Source organism: Pteropus alecto, unplaced genomic scaffold (assembly GCF_000325575.1).
Source record: "Pteropus alecto unplaced genomic scaffold, ASM32557v1 scaffold87, whole genome shotgun sequence".
Classification (NCBI taxonomy): Eukaryota; Metazoa; Chordata; class Mammalia; order Chiroptera; family Pteropodidae; genus Pteropus; species Pteropus alecto.
This window is the reverse complement of record NW_006443225.1, coordinates 17,875,902-17,894,059: the sequence shown is the minus strand read 5'-3', so window position 1 is coordinate 17,894,059 and position 18,158 is coordinate 17,875,902.

The following is an 18,158-nucleotide window of genomic DNA, read 5'->3' as shown; positions in this document are numbered from 1 at the left end:
TTTTATAAAAGAGACCCTGGAGAGATTCTTTACCCTTTCACCATGTGAAGATACACAGAAAATATCTTGATCTTTTCTGGAGTTCTGGAGGCTAGTACCTTGATCTTAGACCGCCAGCCTCTAAAACAGTGGGAAATAAATGTCTGTGGTTTATAACTTACCCAGTTTATGATATTTTTGTGATAGCAGCCCAACTGACTAAGACATCTTCTCATGTAGCATATATTACAGTATTATTTAGCTGTGAAACGGACTGTCTAGGGGATGTGGGATGGCTTCATTCAACTGGCTCGTACCATGGAGTGTGACTGGAAAGCTGGACTCAGGGGGAATTGTGTATCAGAACATTTACATATTATGATCTTTGAGTAGCTGGACTTCTTAAATGGTGGCTTAGAGTTTCTACAGGGAGTGTTCCAAGGATCAGGCAGTGAAAGCTACCCGTCTCCCAAGGTCTGTGTATAAAACATGTCACTTCTGCTGAGTTCTATCTCAATAGGAGTGGAAAATCTGTGGCCATCTTAATCAATGATACATGTCTACTTGCTGATTGTCGCTGGCCCACCTTCTCTGTTGGGTAGGAAGTGGGACTGCTAACAGAGCCCAGGTGTCACCTTTGAAAATATCCCACCTGAGAGATATTAGAATTATTTTTTTCTCTCCAATGCTAAGTTCAAAGATATGAAACCCTTTAAACAGGTGCGATTTAGTACACATGCTCCTTGCAAGATTGATCCATAGCAACTGAGGCAGGAATAAGGAGGAATTGCACTGCTTTGCATAGGTTCTATGGAAATATGACAATTTTCTTTGGACTTACATAGATGAAATAGGGGAAGAAAACCTTTCCACAAAAAGAAAAGTGACTTTATAGAAAAACGATCCCTGGTATATATCACAGTTGACTCTTGACCAACACAGGTGTTAAGGGCACTGACCCCGCATAGTTGAAAATCCACGCATAACATTTGACTCCCAAAAAACTAAAGACAGTCATATCTCAGTCTCTGTGAGGGACTGATTGATCACAGGATATCCCTCTCAAGTGGACACCAAAATCTGGGGATGCTCAAGTCCTTTATACAAAGTGGCGTAGAACAGTGCACATAGCTGGCCTTCTGCATCCGTGGATTCCCAACTGCAAATTGAAAATGCTATTTTCAGTCATTGGTTGGTTGAATACGTGGATGAGAAACCCAGGAACATGGAGGGCCAACTGTATATTTATTGAAAAATGTACGCGTACAAGTGGGTCCACACAGCTCGTCTTGTGTTGTTCAAGGGTTAACTGTTTACATCTCGTATCTGCTAGAAAATGTCTTTGGCCTTTATCAACAAAAACACAGAAGAACAATAACTTCAATAAAATAGGATTTTCTTCCTTCCCTTCATAACAAAATTACATGCTAGCATTGTATCGTCATTACGCAATGGCGCCATTGACCTAGGCAGCTGATAGCTTTCTCTTCTGTCATCCTTATCCTACGGTTCCCATTTGCAAGCTCTCTTTGTGCTCATAAGATGATCACCAGAGCTTCAGTAGTTATGGATGCGATCGATGCAGCATGAAGGGAGAAATTAGCAAAAGTAAAAGAAAGAATTTGCCATTAGAGACACATAAGGAGTTTTGAAAGAAGCTTTACTCAATGCTAGAAATTTCTTTGTTGGGCCCATTGCCATCTCCTAAAAATTTCAGGAATCCATTATAAAAGAAACAGCATAAGAGTGGATATTGGATAAGCAGCTAGCAATCTATGCCACATGTCTCAATTCCTTTGTTAAGAATACAGCGTGGGCCTTAAAACATAAATATCTCAAGAGGGATGAAATGTATCACAGGTAAATTGTAAGTTTGGTTAAAAATAAGCCACAAATTAAACGGTAAACCCCAAATATTTATTAGTTATTATTCTAAACTATGTCGTAGTCTGAGTTTCTCCCAGGATTGTGCTTATACCCTGTTTCTTAGATTAAGTAAATAAAATCAACATTCTCTACTATTGGCAAACTATCAGTAGTCCGTGATCACAAACATGTGTGTATGCAAGAAAGGCTAAACATCAAGAGAGCTATAGATACACTTGATTTTCCGATATTATTCATTCAACACCTTTTATGAAGATGGATGCAAACCACCCTGCAATTTCTATATTTTTCTCTTCCAATTAAGAAGGGAAAAGCAACATGAAACATGACTGCTTTTTTGTGCCAACAAATATGTTTTCGTTTTAGCTATTACTTTTGTGTTCATTTAGTGACACCAAAAAATCTGTTTATAAGCCTTTCCAAATGTCCTGCAAATACTGTTAACTCAGTGATGAAACTTGAAGATACCTATAAGAAAGAGATTTTGTATATTTCATGTTCTTTAAAAACAAGCGATTAAAAATAAATATTTAGAATCCAAAGGAGATCAGTCTTTAAGGTATTTAATTGTGATAATATCACTGCCCAGGAAAGCTTTTTAAATAATGAGATCAGGTATTTCAATAATCTTCGTTGCCGAAAAAAGTTCCAAGTTCTTCCAAGTTGCCTAACCCCCCAGAAGAGTCAGCATTCCGGCTGTTCATCCAGTCGAACTATTCACAGTGATTAATTTGTCAAACAGCTAGGCAGAAAGTAGTGACATGGAGGTCTTCAAGTTGTAGCCTTCAATAATGTATTCTGCAAACGATCACAGCTCAGTAAAGTACATTTCCTGGCAGGAATGTTGTGACCTAGAGCCAATGCATTCCACTAAAGGAGCTGTGGAGAAAGGATTCCTATGGTTATCCTTTCATGAGTAAATTGGTACCAATTCCAGGAAAAAATTTGGCGTGCAAGCTGACAAAAAAGGAGTGAAAAAGCACTTATGCCAGAATCTCATATAACCAAAGGAGTTTACTTAGATTCAGAATTTCCCCCTATGGATTAACAGAAGTGGAACTGTCTTCAGATTAAATACTAACAGAGTAAAAAAAGAGTAAGGGAGACCTGTGTGAATGCTTATTAAACAATTTCAGTGTATCCGAGGGGATGGTGCGTGTGTGTGTGTGTGTGTGTGTGTGTGTGTGACACTAGAGTTTGAACACCAATGGTGACAACTTGCTGAAATAGAAGCAGCACCAGATGATCTCAGAGTTATGAGTGAAGACACAGGTGGAGTAGCAAAATGTATTGGATAAGATAGAATAAGAATACTCTGTCTTCCCCACTATATGCAGCTATAAAACCCAGACAAAAGGCATAAAGACACTGTTTAAAGACTCTGAAAAGCAAATAGTAGCCAGCGAATTGGAGAAGAATAGAATTCAAATTCATATCAAACTGATGGTGGGTTTACTATTTTTTCTTTCGATATTCTCAGGACTAGATTCAACATGGCTGGAAACTCAGACACGGACATTGACACAAAGAGTAAATTCTCCAACAGACCTCCTGCGATTCCGCTGTGAGAAGTTGGAAGGGGGTCTTCTAACAGTCAGAATGAGTGCAGGGGATCCTCATTGTTGTTTTCTTTTTCTGTTTCTATTTTTTTTGTGTGTCTCAGCCACCAAGCATTCCTATAGCATTGGTGTCATGGGAACCTATAAGAGCCTATAGCAGTGAAGGGGAGAAAACTTCCTTCTCCTTAACTTTTGATTCTGAAAGGTATGATACGTACCCATGTTTTTCTTTTTCTCTCTGACCTCTCACTGCTTGTCCCACAGTTATGGGGAGTACAGAGCAGAATAGGTTGAAAAAAAAAAACAAAAAAAACAAAAAGCTCCTGAGATTCTGCCCAGAGAACCAAAAAGAGGAGCCTAGTTTACCAGGAAATACCAGAGAAATTGTGGAGAGGGAGAAGTTTGAAAAAGTGACCCCTCGATTTGTTTATGAAATTCTTTACTTACTTCTGTATTATGTATTCATGGATCTGAGCTTAAACAATATATCGTAGATGTTGAAATTGAACTTAAAGAAAGACTGCAGTCTAGGCCACTAACTGGCTAGTGCGCAGGTGTGACTAACCTGAAGAACACTGTAGACATGGAAACTTCATCCCACAGAAAGTAGTTGAAACTGTGGCCTGAACCCAACTGGGTTGGTTGACTGTTAAAACAAAAAAAATCAACATTCCCCATAGAATTTAAGTAAGACTCACTGTCTCATAACGTAATATTCAAAGTGTCTCGGGATAAAATACAATTTATTTAGCAAAATTTGAATAAGGGAAATTTCACCTTATTTAAGAAAAAGCATTCAACAGATGTGAAAGCTGAGATGACAAAAATGTTGGAATTATCCTGCACAGACATTAAAGCACCTGCTATAAAAATAGTTCAATAAGTAAAGTGAATCTCTTGGAATGAATGGAAAAGTAGAAATATCATCAAAGAAATGCAAGGTTTAGGAAACTAATGGAAATATTTAATTGAACTATATAGTAACTGGAATAATAAGTCACTGGTTGGCCTCAGCAGCCAAATGGAAATGTCCAAGGAAAGAGTCAATGAACTTTAAGATGTATTAGTAGAAATTATCTAACTTGACTAAAATAGAAAAAAAAATAGGAAAAAAAATGTTAAGGGCTTTGAGGCAATAGAAAAGTTCTAACATCCATGGCATCACAATCTCAGAAAAAAGCATGCAGTGAAGAAAAAGGGCTGAAAACTCTCCAAATTTGGTGAAAAATATACCTCTGCAGATTCGAGAAGTTCATTGCATTTAATAGAAATAAAGATACCTATGCCCAATCACATCATATTCAAACTGCTAAAAACTGAAGCCAAGGAAAATATTGTGAAAGTAACCAGAGAAAAATGGCACATTATTTGTAAGGAATGACTGTGGATTTCTCATCAGAATCCGCGGAGGTCAGAAGTAAGTGGGCTGACATTTGTAAAATGCTGAAAGATAATAACTGTCAACCTAGAATCTTATATCCAGAGACCATGCCTTTTATAAATGAAGAGAAATAAAGACCTCTCAAATGAAGAAAATCTTGATGATTTTGTTGTTCGCAGACATGCTCTCAAGTAATTGCTGAAGTAAGTTTTTCAGACAGGAAGGAAATGCCAACCATAGGAAACTTGGAACATCAGGAATGAAAGAAAACAATGAAAATGTAAATGTGCAGATCAATACAACAGACTATCCTTCCTTTAATAGTTCTTTATTTTATGTGTTATGTTGAGAGCAAATCCATGAAATTTTCTGATGGAGTTCAATATATATATAAATGTAACATATAATGTAAGTAAACCATGAAGAGATCTATATGCTAGTAAGTTTTATAGATTTCACTCAAGGTGCTAAATTATTAATTCCAAACAGACCGCAAAGATAAATGTTTTATTGCAATCCCAAGAACAAACATTGAAACATATATAAAAAGGTATATTCCAGAAGACATTAAGTAAACTAAAAAGCTTCCAATAACCCAAAAGAAGGAAAGAAAGAAGGAATGAGGAAATGAAAACAGAAAAAAAAAAAAAACAAAACAGGATGGGACTTCTAAAATGGCTGAATAAGGACCTCATCAAATTCTCTCTCTAAAATGAAATGATAAAATGTTTAAAAATCAGCCATTTAACCCATTTTCCGTTTGCCCTGAGAAAACTCGCTGGCGGTGCTTGCAGCTGCAGAGTTTACCCGGAGATAACGCATGGATTATAGTCCTAACCTCACGCCCAGATTTGCCATCCATTTCTCATGCTTTTTAGAGAATTTCATCAAAACAAGACTGATGCAGTTGGGATAGTGCATTGAACAGAAAACAGATGCCAGATGACCTGAGAAAAAGGATTGCAAAGGGGACAGCTCTTGCCGGATTCCGTGGTGAACTTATGGCACTAAATGGTGTGACGAGAAGGTATGATGATGTCGTCAGCATTCCACAATGTTACTGTGATTGAAGGAGACAACAGAAATGGAAAGAAAACTAAGCAGCCACGTGTGCTCGTGTAGCGTATGACGAGCATATGGGAGCAGTGGGCTCGGCTGATCAGATGCTCACTTATCCAACTGAGCACAAAAGGCACAAGTTTTGGTGTAAGAGATTCTTCTGCCACCTTCTGCACATCACAGTGCCAAACTCCTACATCTTCTTCAAGAAGGACCATCCTGAGCACACGTTCACCCATGTGAACTTCCGACTGACATTGATCAAAAGAATGCTGGAAGAACATGACAAGCTGGGACAGCCATGTCTTTGAGGTCGTCTGTGCTCTGATGGTGTCATACCTTTTCGCATGTCTTGAAGACATCCTCCCAAGAGCACACCGCCAACGTCAGGGAAACAGAATCCAACTGGTCACTGCCAAGTTTGCTGCTCAGACAACCATGAGGACGACAAGATCCAGAGAGAAACGTGACATTTTTTTACGCAGAATGTGATGCTTTGCTTTGTGTTGTCTTCATGCTTTGAAACTTACCACATGAAAAAAAAATGATTAAATATTGATCATCATATATATTTCTGTTACATTTAAGATTAGAGACAAGTTCTTTTTGAAAATAACTCCAAGAACAGTTTTTATATTTTATTTTCCTGTTGAAAACCAGTCAGCTTTGCTTCAGCCTCAAAGAGCGTGTTTATGTAAAATTAAATTAATGCTGGCAGCGAGCTGCACTCGTTTTTTTTTTTTTTCTTTTTCTCAATGGGAAAAGGGTTAAAGAGTCTGAAATTGATCAAAGCCAGAGCAAAATGTGGAGTATTTATTCAAGAAAACCTACTGAACCTCAAGAAGAACTGTGAGAACCTGTGGCTTTTAAGTCAGAGGCTGCTTCTCTCCCCCATCTCAGCTCCAGGGCACAGAAGTGACAGCAAGATAATGGGAGGGGGTGACCTCATTTGGAAAAGAATGCTGAAAATGCCGTGATCTCCTGGGTAATCAAACCAAATAGAGATCTCAGAGGCAGAGTTGGGAAAGGCCAACGTCCCAGCTAGTCCACGATTTCGATACTAGTGTGAGCGACAGGGCAGCAGACCGGCCAGAGATTTAACAGGGAGACCTGGGGACAGAGATGGGCAAAGCGGACCTTGATGAAACCCCGGACTAGAAGGTTGTAGCATACACAAGTCTGCGTGCACACTCAAGAGAGACTCAGCAGGGCCTTGGTGAGTTCATTGTACCTGGTTGATCGTGTGAGGCTTTGAGAACGCAGTAAAGAAAAGGCACACACTTATAAATTGCCTAAATTTTGACTACCATATTGAGATAAATTATTAGTCTACTTTTTAGTAATTTCATGGATTATTCTCTCTTTTGATTTGAATTGGCTCAACACTATATCATCCTGTATAGTCTTAAAAGTCTAGGTCATCTAATGCTTTTATTTAAAACATAAGACTGTTTTTTAAAAATCAAGAAATGATTTGTATTGGTTATACAGTAAAAACGATTCGATGATCTATGTCATCAACATCTCAGTGTTCTAAGTAACTAACTAACGAATAAATTATTTCTATGAGAAATAATTGTTGGAACTGAGAATAAATAAAAAAATGACTTGAAAAAAAGGTGAGTGAAATGACTTGAAATGACTTCGCACATGACTGTATTGGAGCTTAGTAGGCAGAAGACTCACAGTTTTGCTCGAAAAAGTTGGAGAAATAGAAAAAAATGAACAGTATATTTGATAACCCAAGTTGTCAGGAATTGCAGACTTTCTAATAAACATTGCCACCAGAAAAGAGTAATCCAGAGGGTATCACTCAGCTACTACAGACATCAGTGTCTTTTTGGCTCTGTGGTTGCAGACGAGCCAGTCAGCTTGCTAATCTGCCTAGTCGACTTCCACCTATTGGTCTGTTAATGGCAAGTTTTCTTGCCTGCAATGTCCTGTTCCCATTCTTTTCTGTCATCTCTTAGCATTTTACTCTATTCCAATGAGAAATCCTTCTTCTATAACTCTTGCTTTTGTGTTTTTACACAATTGACAGTATATGATGGGAATTATTTCAGAAAATGTAATCACTGGCAAGCTATGGTACTAGGTACTGTAAGGGAAAAATGGGAGTAACGATAGTAACCTCGGAAGCAGGTGGGTGGGGGCTTGAAATCCAGCTCCAACACCGATGACTTACGTGACCTTGATTTCTCCGAGCCTCATTAATCTCACCCATTAAGGGAACACCTACTTCAGGGTTGGGAGAATCAAATAAGGTAATGTATATAGAGTGAGCAGAACAATTCTTTGTGAATAAACAGCAATTAACATTATAATTCAGAAAAGATGACATACGGCAAGAATCTCAAGTAATGGATATGTGGAAGTGCTATGTTTCAGTTTGCCATTTCTCTTGGATTTCTTATGCCTTTCCCCAGTGGCAGGATGATAATCTCCTTAGTGGTTTTCATGGTTTTTAAAAATAATCTGCATCTCTCAAAGTACGTAGGGTTAACAGTAAATACGCAGCACTATGTACCAAATGAATTCATCAAGAAAGTAGTTCTATGCCAGGGGAAGGAAAGGCTCTCCAGTGATAAATTGTCTGAATAATTGACTCAGAGGGTGTCAATATATATCCCTGAGCATACAAACATGTAGTGCACTGAAGGCATGAAGTGTGTTTAATTCTCTCTTTTTCTAAATAAACTATGATCTTAACACTAATCACAGCACACACACACACAATTACGCAGTCATACACAACATTTGAATAGGCTCATAATCAGAGGACAACAGGAAAAAACTTTCAAAATCTTGTTTTCCGACTTGAAGATAGCACTAGAGATGGCTCCACAGCCGTGTACGTGGAGTTGAGCCAGGACACTCTCAAGTGCAGAAAGTGGTCCAGATGTCACTGCTACTGCTGGAGAGAGACACTCCAGAGGTTGTCATCTGGGCACTCCCATTGCCAAAAGTGTTGCATTGGCCACAGCTGTTGACTTTCTTGCTGGAAGATCATGGAACAAGACAACATTTGAAAGTCTTGCCAAAACAGTGGAGGCAGCTCCAAAATGAGTACACGTCAGTGTAAAACTCACTGTTCAATTCGCTTTGTCACAAATCTGATATCACAAGGATTTGTCCATGGGTGAACGACAACACTATACATACATACATACATACATATATATACATATATATATATATAAACTTCATACTTGTTCACACACAGCACTGCAGTATTAAAGGCATGACTTCAAAACTCTTAAAGATCTGACCAGCTATTGGTTGAGTTTATTAATAATCTATTTAACATAATGTCAATCTAGGATAGTCAGGTGTTTCAAAACTCAGCTCTGAGACAGAGATCCAAAAGTGTCTGTTTATAGATTACTTCTTATATTTGTATCTTCTACTACCTAAAACACCGTATTTTTTAGAGTAGATGTTCAATATATGCTGTTGGGCTGATGTGGACAGAATGGAATTTGATTGAATTGCCTGGAATTTGATTGAATCTTATCAATTAGCTTAGGTCTTTGATTTTGCTATGGCTTTATCCTGGTAAATATATTTTATTGTGCATCACTTATAGGATTTTTTTTTCTATAAATATCAATAGTCAAAAAAACATTGAGGTAAAAGTGAAAACAAAGAAGTGTTGTCCAGATGTCTGGGTTAATGCATTGATATAGATATTTTTGAAAAATCATTTTGATTTTGATTCAGTATTTAATGTGTAGATAAATGTCCATAAGAATTATGTAATAGATACTTACTTACAAATGAAAATAATAAAATTTTGTCCTGGAAACAAGGAGATAAACAATATTGTTTCCGTGGAGTACTCCGATGGGATCTGGATGAGGAGATAATGAACAGAAAAAACGGTCCAGAAAGAGAGGCAAAATATATAAAGTCAGGAAAATATGAAACTGCATATCCATATCACTAGGTTGTTTTGCATTATAACGTTAATCAGATGCTTTCTTTTTCTTTTCTTTCTTTTTTTTTTTTTTTGATAATATGATGCAGAATTTTAACTCAAACATTCTTAAATAAAAAAAAGACCCTTTGTTCTCATCCAAGCTTTGAAAAAGACAAAGACACAGATATGGCTTGAACCAAAGATAGAATTTTCTTCTTTTCTGTCTACCGTTTTTTGTATTTTTATTTTCTCAAAATGCAGAATGGCTTTATCATATAGACAAGATCAAGGTTGCAGTTTTTCACTTATTCCATATCTGTAACCCAAGAGAGGGAGAGGGTTCTCCAGAAGTTCCAGCTAGCAAAAGTTTAGGTAGATGCATCGATTGCCTCTGTGTGGTCACGTGCCAATCCATACACGGATACCCCTCTGAGGCCAAGCAGAGAAGCTCTATGGGTGACTTCATTTTTCTTATACAGCAAACCTCTCTGACCATGAAGTCATCGACAGCATTTACCAGGATCATTCAGGAGGAGACGTTTTTCTAAAACAACAGAAAAAAAGTGATATTTACAAAAGTAGAATAGGACGCCGTTCTGATAAACACATCCCATGTGCATCCGATGCTACTGAGGAGTTTGGAATTTTTCTTTATCCTATGAAATTGTAGAAAGGTTCTGTTCAGAAGAGTAAGGTTTGTCTGTTTTTTAGGACCTGTCTCAGTCATCCTGGTGGGAGATGGGATTCTATACTGACAGTGGCCATAGATACAGATAGAAGGGATATATTGGAGAAATAGGAAGAAACTTTAGCCAGTGTCTGTTCAATGAGAATTAGGTCTAGAAACGAAGGTGGTACAGGAAAGGGGGTGGTGGGAAACCTAGAGTTCCCCTTTTTAAATTATCAATTCAAGTAGATTTTATTTTAAAATGCCTCATCTGATTATTCTTTTAAACTGTAGTCACTTCGTTTAATTTAGCCGTCTTCATCTCTTTTGCTTATTTCAAGTGTGTTTGTTCAGCAGTGTGCGCTTTCGGTATCTTACCTTTCCAATATATTTTTATTCTATAATTCAAGATATCTTTCTAAAAGCTTGAATCTTTCCTTTGTTTTAGAAATATTAAGTGCTACTTGAAAACCTAAGGCTGGCATACAGATATATCACAAGCAAGCCTCAACATACCGCACGAATATCTACAACCCAGTAGAAATTAAAGACACTAGGATTTAATATTAGACGGTTTGAGGCTTCTCAGCCCAACTTTCTCCCTTTCCATGTGCTCCCAGCTGGAAGTCTAGGAACTTTTTTTCCTACAATCTCTACCAGGAGGGGCAGGTTTAGAGTCTGAAATGAAGGACACTAATGTAAAATTCGAGAGGGAGATGATGATAAAAAAAAAAAGCCTTCTTATAATTTCTCCAGTAGCAGCGAGCAAAAACATGAGCTTTGTCAGACACGCAATTGTCACCGCGATTTCCAGAAGTTTTCTCGTAAGTGTTCTGCCTTGTATCTGGAGCCAGATGTGTTTATTGTCAAAAGTCTCTTGTGGTTGTGCAAACTCAGCACTCCCCAAGTGTTAGTGGCAAATCAAAGAACTATCAGCAGTTTTCCCGAATCTTGAAACGTGTAGCCCTTTCATCAATTTTGTGAACAAATATATATATATATATTCTACTGTAGTCAATCCTTTTTTCACTTGGAAAAGCTAGAATGATTACCGTCATCCTCACAAACTGAGAATTTTATTATTCTAAGTGGTTCCATGAAAGCGATTATAAAAATAGAATTCAGGAATTTATTATCTGATTTGTTTATGTTTAAAAACAGGGATGACATCATCGCCAAAGGAAAATCGAATACTGGTAGTCGACGTGATGCAGTGGCAGTAGAGTTACTTAAATTATCTGTGACTGTTAGGTGTAGCAAAGTGCCTATCGAATGCAATTTGGCAGGCTGAATGGCAGGAGCGATGGAATATTATGGTGTAAACAAGAACCAGGGTGCAAGCTAGCTGCTTTTAACTGTACTGAAGACTTTACGGAAGGAAAGGCAAGAACTCCAAGCCCATAACCTCTCAGGTTAAGTCATGCTCAAAGGAGTAGATAACTTCAATGTTTGACCCCAAAAGAATTTTTTTTTAAACTTTTCTAGCCATAAGGCAAATATATTCAAAATACAGATGCGAAGTTTGATCCAGTATCTTTTGAATTATAGTGCAATTTGCAGCATTGATTGTGAAAGATCAGTGTCTTCAGTTTTGTAATTAAAACTTTTGAGTGAATTTTAATCAATTGGAATATATTGATCCTCTTCTTTCCACATCAGTGACCATCTTTTTCAGGACAGTCATCTTTTTGTCTCCTGTCTGAGGAATCCTGCCACCTTGTCGTGGTTATTCCAAGTCTCTTTGAGACTTGTGTCCCTTTGAGACTTATGAACTCTAGACTCATAATCAGAATCACGTCTAACATTTCCCACACATGTCAATGCAATATAGCTTACCTATTTAAAAAATTGCAGAACATACAATTTTTAACAGAAACCTAAGAAATATATGTGGAAATTGATTTCTTAGGTGCCAGATCCATAAGGAAATAACATAACTTCATCAGGTTGCATTTCTTGACATGGGTGCATTTAAAAGAAATTCTTAGGTGACTCGTTGGGAGTGGATTAACTGTTGTTTGATTAGTACTAGATATAATATAACCTACATTTCAGCAATCAAGATACAACTTCATAAAAGGTGAAATGTTGACATGTTGAAAATGCATATTTTTTAAATACGAAAGTCTATGTGATTAACTGAGCATTCAAATTGCCACATCCTCACTGTAAAGGCTTAATAACAATATAATGATGACTAAGCATTATATTGCATCCACTAAGACACCGAAATCTAAGTGTATTATCGCATTTTAATTTCACAATGGTGGGTGATCAGAGTATTCTCATTTTCAATATGTGGAAACTGAGATTTATATAAATTAAGTTGCCTAGCTAACACATGGAAGATCGAACCTGAATTCATGATGGTCTAACTCTCATTCCTTGTCCTGTGCTTCTAACCAGAACAGACAAGGAAGAGAGTGAAGTTCCTCCTAGGATCTCATAAAAAAAATAAATAAATAAATAAAAGAAAGAAAGGTTTGCATATTTTATTTAATTAATTAAATTTATACGTTTATTTACATTTTTATATTTTATCGTAAAGTGTTAGCATCAACCAAGACACAACTTAAAATGTACGACTTTCAAATATGACCTTTGGGTGACTGGTGCCAGTATTTGGAACTTAGGCATTTTGAGAATCTGTAGGCGAGAGTAATGGGTTTGATTTTCTATAGCATAAACAGATGCATTTGGTCAATCAACATAGAGACTGAAACTTGCAAATTTCTCCTGGGTTAGATCCAGTGTGTATTTCCTTCTCACCATAGACATGCGAAGAAGAAGCTCCTGACACTTCTGCTTTCACAGAGCCCGCGTGCGGGGTGCAGATTCTGAGCGGCACGGTGCAGTCTCACGTGTGAACTCCCACGCTTTGAAATTGGAGATTGGACTGTATCTTTTGGTGCCTCGGTTAGGAATCTGAAACCCTCATTATTTCTGCATTTGTTAAACTATGTCTTTTGTTCCACTTGCAGACCAAGTAGTAGGCTTTGATAAAACTCGATCTACATTCAGAGATTTGCTGTGATCTTGGCTTTCTAAATAGTTCATCCCAGGGCGCCCTAGAATGTTTGAGAAGATTCTTTCAACTGCTTTCCTTTTTTTTTTTTTCCTTTTAGCTTTGCTGTTTTCATTTACATACCTGAAACTTTTGAATTTTGCATTTGCTCTGTCTGTTTCTAGGACTGAAATGGTTTTGTGACTTTTCGATCATAAAAGCTTTGCATTCAATATATTTTGCTGGGTTTTCATAAATTCATGCTCATATTTCAAATAAAAGGTCTTATTGAATAATTTCTTATAGATATGCATGTATCTGCATATGTATGTTTCATAAAAATAATTCACTAATGTTGCTAGTATTTCAAAGACCTTTTTAAACTCTTTTTTGGACCACATGCAATTCATTCACATTACAATGTGGTCTAGATTTTTCTGTGGTGTTTAGACTGAAAAAAGATTTCTGTAATGGCACATTTTTCTCTCTTAAAACAGAAACATTAGGTGTGTTCTACCTATGGTTACTCTAAATGTTCTTGTTAAGAGAGAAAATTTAAAGGTGATGCTTATATATATATTTTTTTAATATATGTTCACGGAGGGAGGTATACAACCTGATTGTTAGCAGCAAGGAGCATCTTGAAAACACAACTTATTTTAGAGTTCCATGCACAAATAATTCATGGGATTTAAAAGTAATCTTAAACCTACTATAGTGTTATTTTTATTTCGTCGAGCTCTTTTCCACATCTCAACTTTTAATTTATTAGAAATCATGAGATTAAATCAGTGATGCTGACTCTTGTCCACCTTACACGCGCACGCTCACATGCGCGCGCACACACACACACACACACTGTATTTACACCACCAAAACAGCTACATGTGAGGATAGAGAAAGGACCTACATCTGAATTGTCTATCCAGGTGGTAATCCTCCCTTCCAGCTCTTTCTGACATTTTTCCTGTCCTTCAAATTCCCTCTAGTGTCAAGTGAAATTCTCCCCCTCCTCGCCCTCCTCCCCGCTCTCTCTTGGCTGATTAGGTCTCACCAGAAGTCTTGCCAGGAGTGTGGAGTTGGTGTGTCTGCTCGCCAGAGCAACAGTGAGTTGATTTCTCATCAAGCTCTCCTGTACGAACCAATATTTTGGTCTATGTGGCGCATTCTGAGTTTCCTTTAGATCTTATGCTCTGAGGAACATAATTGTCCAGTGACTCCAGTTGCCACACCTGTGGCGTCGCCATTGCACTAGACTGAGGCCATGTTTTCTATGTCCTATTCCCAGCTGGTGACTGAACATGCTGGAGGCACAAAGGCAGTCCCAGGCCAGTGAGAGCCCAGCCTCCTCCGAGGCCTGGACCGGTCTTGCGAGCACTCATCCTCCCGCCGACGCTCCCTCTGAGCTGCAGATTATGGCGCTTCCTATCCTAATCCTCACTACATTACTCTTTTCTTACGAAATTTGTGTCGGCGTCAGAAACCAAAGACCTCCACTCTCTCCCGCTGTCCCGCCGTCTCCCTGGCGTCTCCAAACCTGTTCTGTCTTCTGCCCTTTGGAGAGCCCGCGCGATGTGAATGGTGACTATGGCAGCGGTCACTGGGGCATAGTTCGTCCCTAACACAAGGCGGTCACCTGCCTAGTAAAGTTTTCCTCTTTAAGACTCGGAAAAATAGCCTGGTGGACAAAATGTCCTTGAAGTTGTAGCCGGTCCAGGCATTTCTGAGATGTGATGGGAACTATGCTTATAAGTAGAGCAGAAGGTGCTGGTGACTGCCAACCTGTATTGACTCCTTGCAGAGGGATGACGAGGGACCGGGCAATGAGCAAGCAGTCAAAGGCCTCTTCGATAACTTACAGAAGGTGCTTGTCCCCCACGGCAAAGACTGAGTGGCACCCCAAGCATCACTTAGAGACGTCTGAGTGCTCCCCCAAGGCAAATCGGAGCACCTGTGAAGCTGAAAGCGGGGATGGGAACTCCTGGAAGCATGCCTGGGAAATGGGGCTCTGCAGATTCCTGAATCTTAAGAGTTTAAATTCTTAAGAGTTTAAATTCTCCTCCGATAGCCAGCACTTCTCCTGTTTTGGAGGATGCTGCAAAAACCTGTCCTCCCCAAGGTGACGTGTGATCCTTCAATAGTGCCACTGCCACCTTTGCTGACTCACAAGCTAATAACTAGTATTGGATACCAGCATAACTTGGAGAGAGATGCCTAGGAACTGAGAAAAGAGACAAGAGATTATATCCGGAAGACATTGCAAAAATTAGCTAGTAGGTACCAGCAGGAGTCAAAGAAGCAACCCTAGAAATGGATTTCAATGATGTTTGATCAAAGGGTTTGGAAGTGATTTATTGACTTGAAAATGCATTCTCTGGTCATGGACTATAACATGCTGGCAAGGTCCATGGGGAATGGAGCGCCTTCACTGCCGGGAAGTTTTTGTGAGGAGGAAAAAGGGGTGGCCAGTGCTGAACCTTTGATGTGACTCATTTCTGTAAAATACCAGCTGGGCACTTGTTGAGTCGAAGGGGCTTTTACATCCGCAGAAGGGGCTGCCATCCATCCCCACCGGGCAGATTCTTATTCTGGGCTTAAGTTTGCCGTCCCTGCCCTCAGAGTCCCCATGCAACTCTCAGGGGATTATGGATCTCCGGTTCCGTAGGCACAGAACCTCAGACAAAGAACCCTCTGGCCAGAAGGCTCACTTTGTAGCGAAAGAGGCACAGGTTGGGCCCATGACCATGAACCCACCAGCCACTTCACACAGTACACCAGGAAGTATCTGGCTTCATAGACTGTTGAACGGCTTTGTGAAGGCACCGATACACCATAGCTTGAAGGCGAACACCTGAAGGATAGGGCGCTGCTCTTCAGGATGTAGTGTGTGCTTTAAATCAGTGTACACTTTACATGGCACTGTGTCCCCGCAGTGCCGAGGGACTTGGGATGACCAACAGGTGCGAAGGGAAGTCACCGTTGCTGGAGGAGTAATCGGTCTTGACTGAGGGATTGGGGCAGCTTTTACAAAATGCAGTCAGGGAGGATCCGGGTGGATCCCAGACGTCACACTCGTGCCCCTCTGGGTATGCCCTGGCCCCGCCGTGACAGGGAACAACCACCATGACAGTGAACAACTATTTTTTGGCAGCACCGGCCTGAGACCTACATAATTGACAAGACCTCGGCCTCTCAGGAATGGGTGTTTGAGTCACACTGCTGAGCTCTTGTAGACTGATGATAGGAAACAAGGCTCCATGAATATTTCCATGTTTCTGCATAGTCAGAGCTTTTCCAACACTGGTCACTAGAAATCTGTGTACACGGTAATTGGGTGACAAACACGCCTTGAGAATTAGAGGTTATGCATCGCTCGAGTGCCATTTGCTTGCTCTCTAATGTAATAAATCAGGAGACCCCTTTCTCATCTCTCCCTGAGCCATTCGATTACAATTTAGAGTAGCAAGAAGAGGATTTTGTATTGCAGAGTGCAGGTGCCCCCCCACCCCGCCTCCCCTACAGACACACACATGCCAAAGGCGGGTGGAGTACTAGATGTGCCAGCCGCCCTATGGAAGCTCCAGGTCGCATCGTTGCAACGCTCCTTTCCTGTCCTGCAGCCCTGGCACATTCACATGGCGACCAGCCTGTTTCATCAGGACAGGGGGATTTGAAACTGGTACTGGAGGAGGGCGGAGGGGGACCACCAGCTGGAGCTCTGAGACCATTTGTAGAGAGAGGGGCTGTGGCTCATCTCACTACCATTCCGCTTGTGAGGTTCATCTCAGGAAGATGAACCGTGGGAACAAACATCACGAAGCAGACGTGTGGAGCACAGGGGGTGGACTCTGCTAGCTTCTAAAACATGATGCTCAGACCTCCTACCACAGGAGCATGATCGGCTGGTGGCTCCAGTCCCTGCCACACTTTCTGCAGGCTGCTCCATGCACAGGACGGAAGCTGGCGGGCCAGTGAAGCAGGGCCCTCCTCACCTTCTCATGCTCCTTCCCCTAATACGTTTCTTGCGAGTCAATTCCTGTCTTGCCATCTGCTTTTCCACGGACCCAAAATAACTCAGAGTGTGAACTTATGGAGCTGCCCTAGCGAATCCAACGTGACCTTCTCTTATGCATCTACCAGGCTTTCAGGAAACTTTTCTTAAACATACCTCGAGCGAACCTTTGTTGGCATGAACATGGAGAAAAAGACGAGCAGTTGTCATTTGTTGCTGTTGGCCACGTTACCATAATTTCATCTTTCGCACTGAGTGAACGTAGCCAGCGAGGAGCCCGTGTGGATGGAGGGAAGGAAGAGAGCAGTCTTCATTTTAAGAACGAGTGAAAACTGCAGCTGACTCTATGGATGGGTGTTGAGAGCTGTATCCCATGAAGGGACAAAAGGAGGTCGCCCCTTGCTGACAACCATTGTCACTTAGTAGTGTTATGCAGAAACAGTCCCCTGTCAAGTGAATGTGAACATAAGTGGAATATTGTCAACCAAATTGTCTCTTTTTTAGAAAGCAGGAGGGATTGTCCCTCTGATTTGTGGGGAAAGAAAAGGGAAAAACAGGAAAGAAAGTAAAAAAACCCAAAACGGTCAAACCCAGCATTATTACTAAGCAGTTGGCAGTGACCGTTTATCATGACTATGGAAGAAATCTTACTTGGGAGTTCGTAATCTGCTCTGGGAATTGTTCACAGACA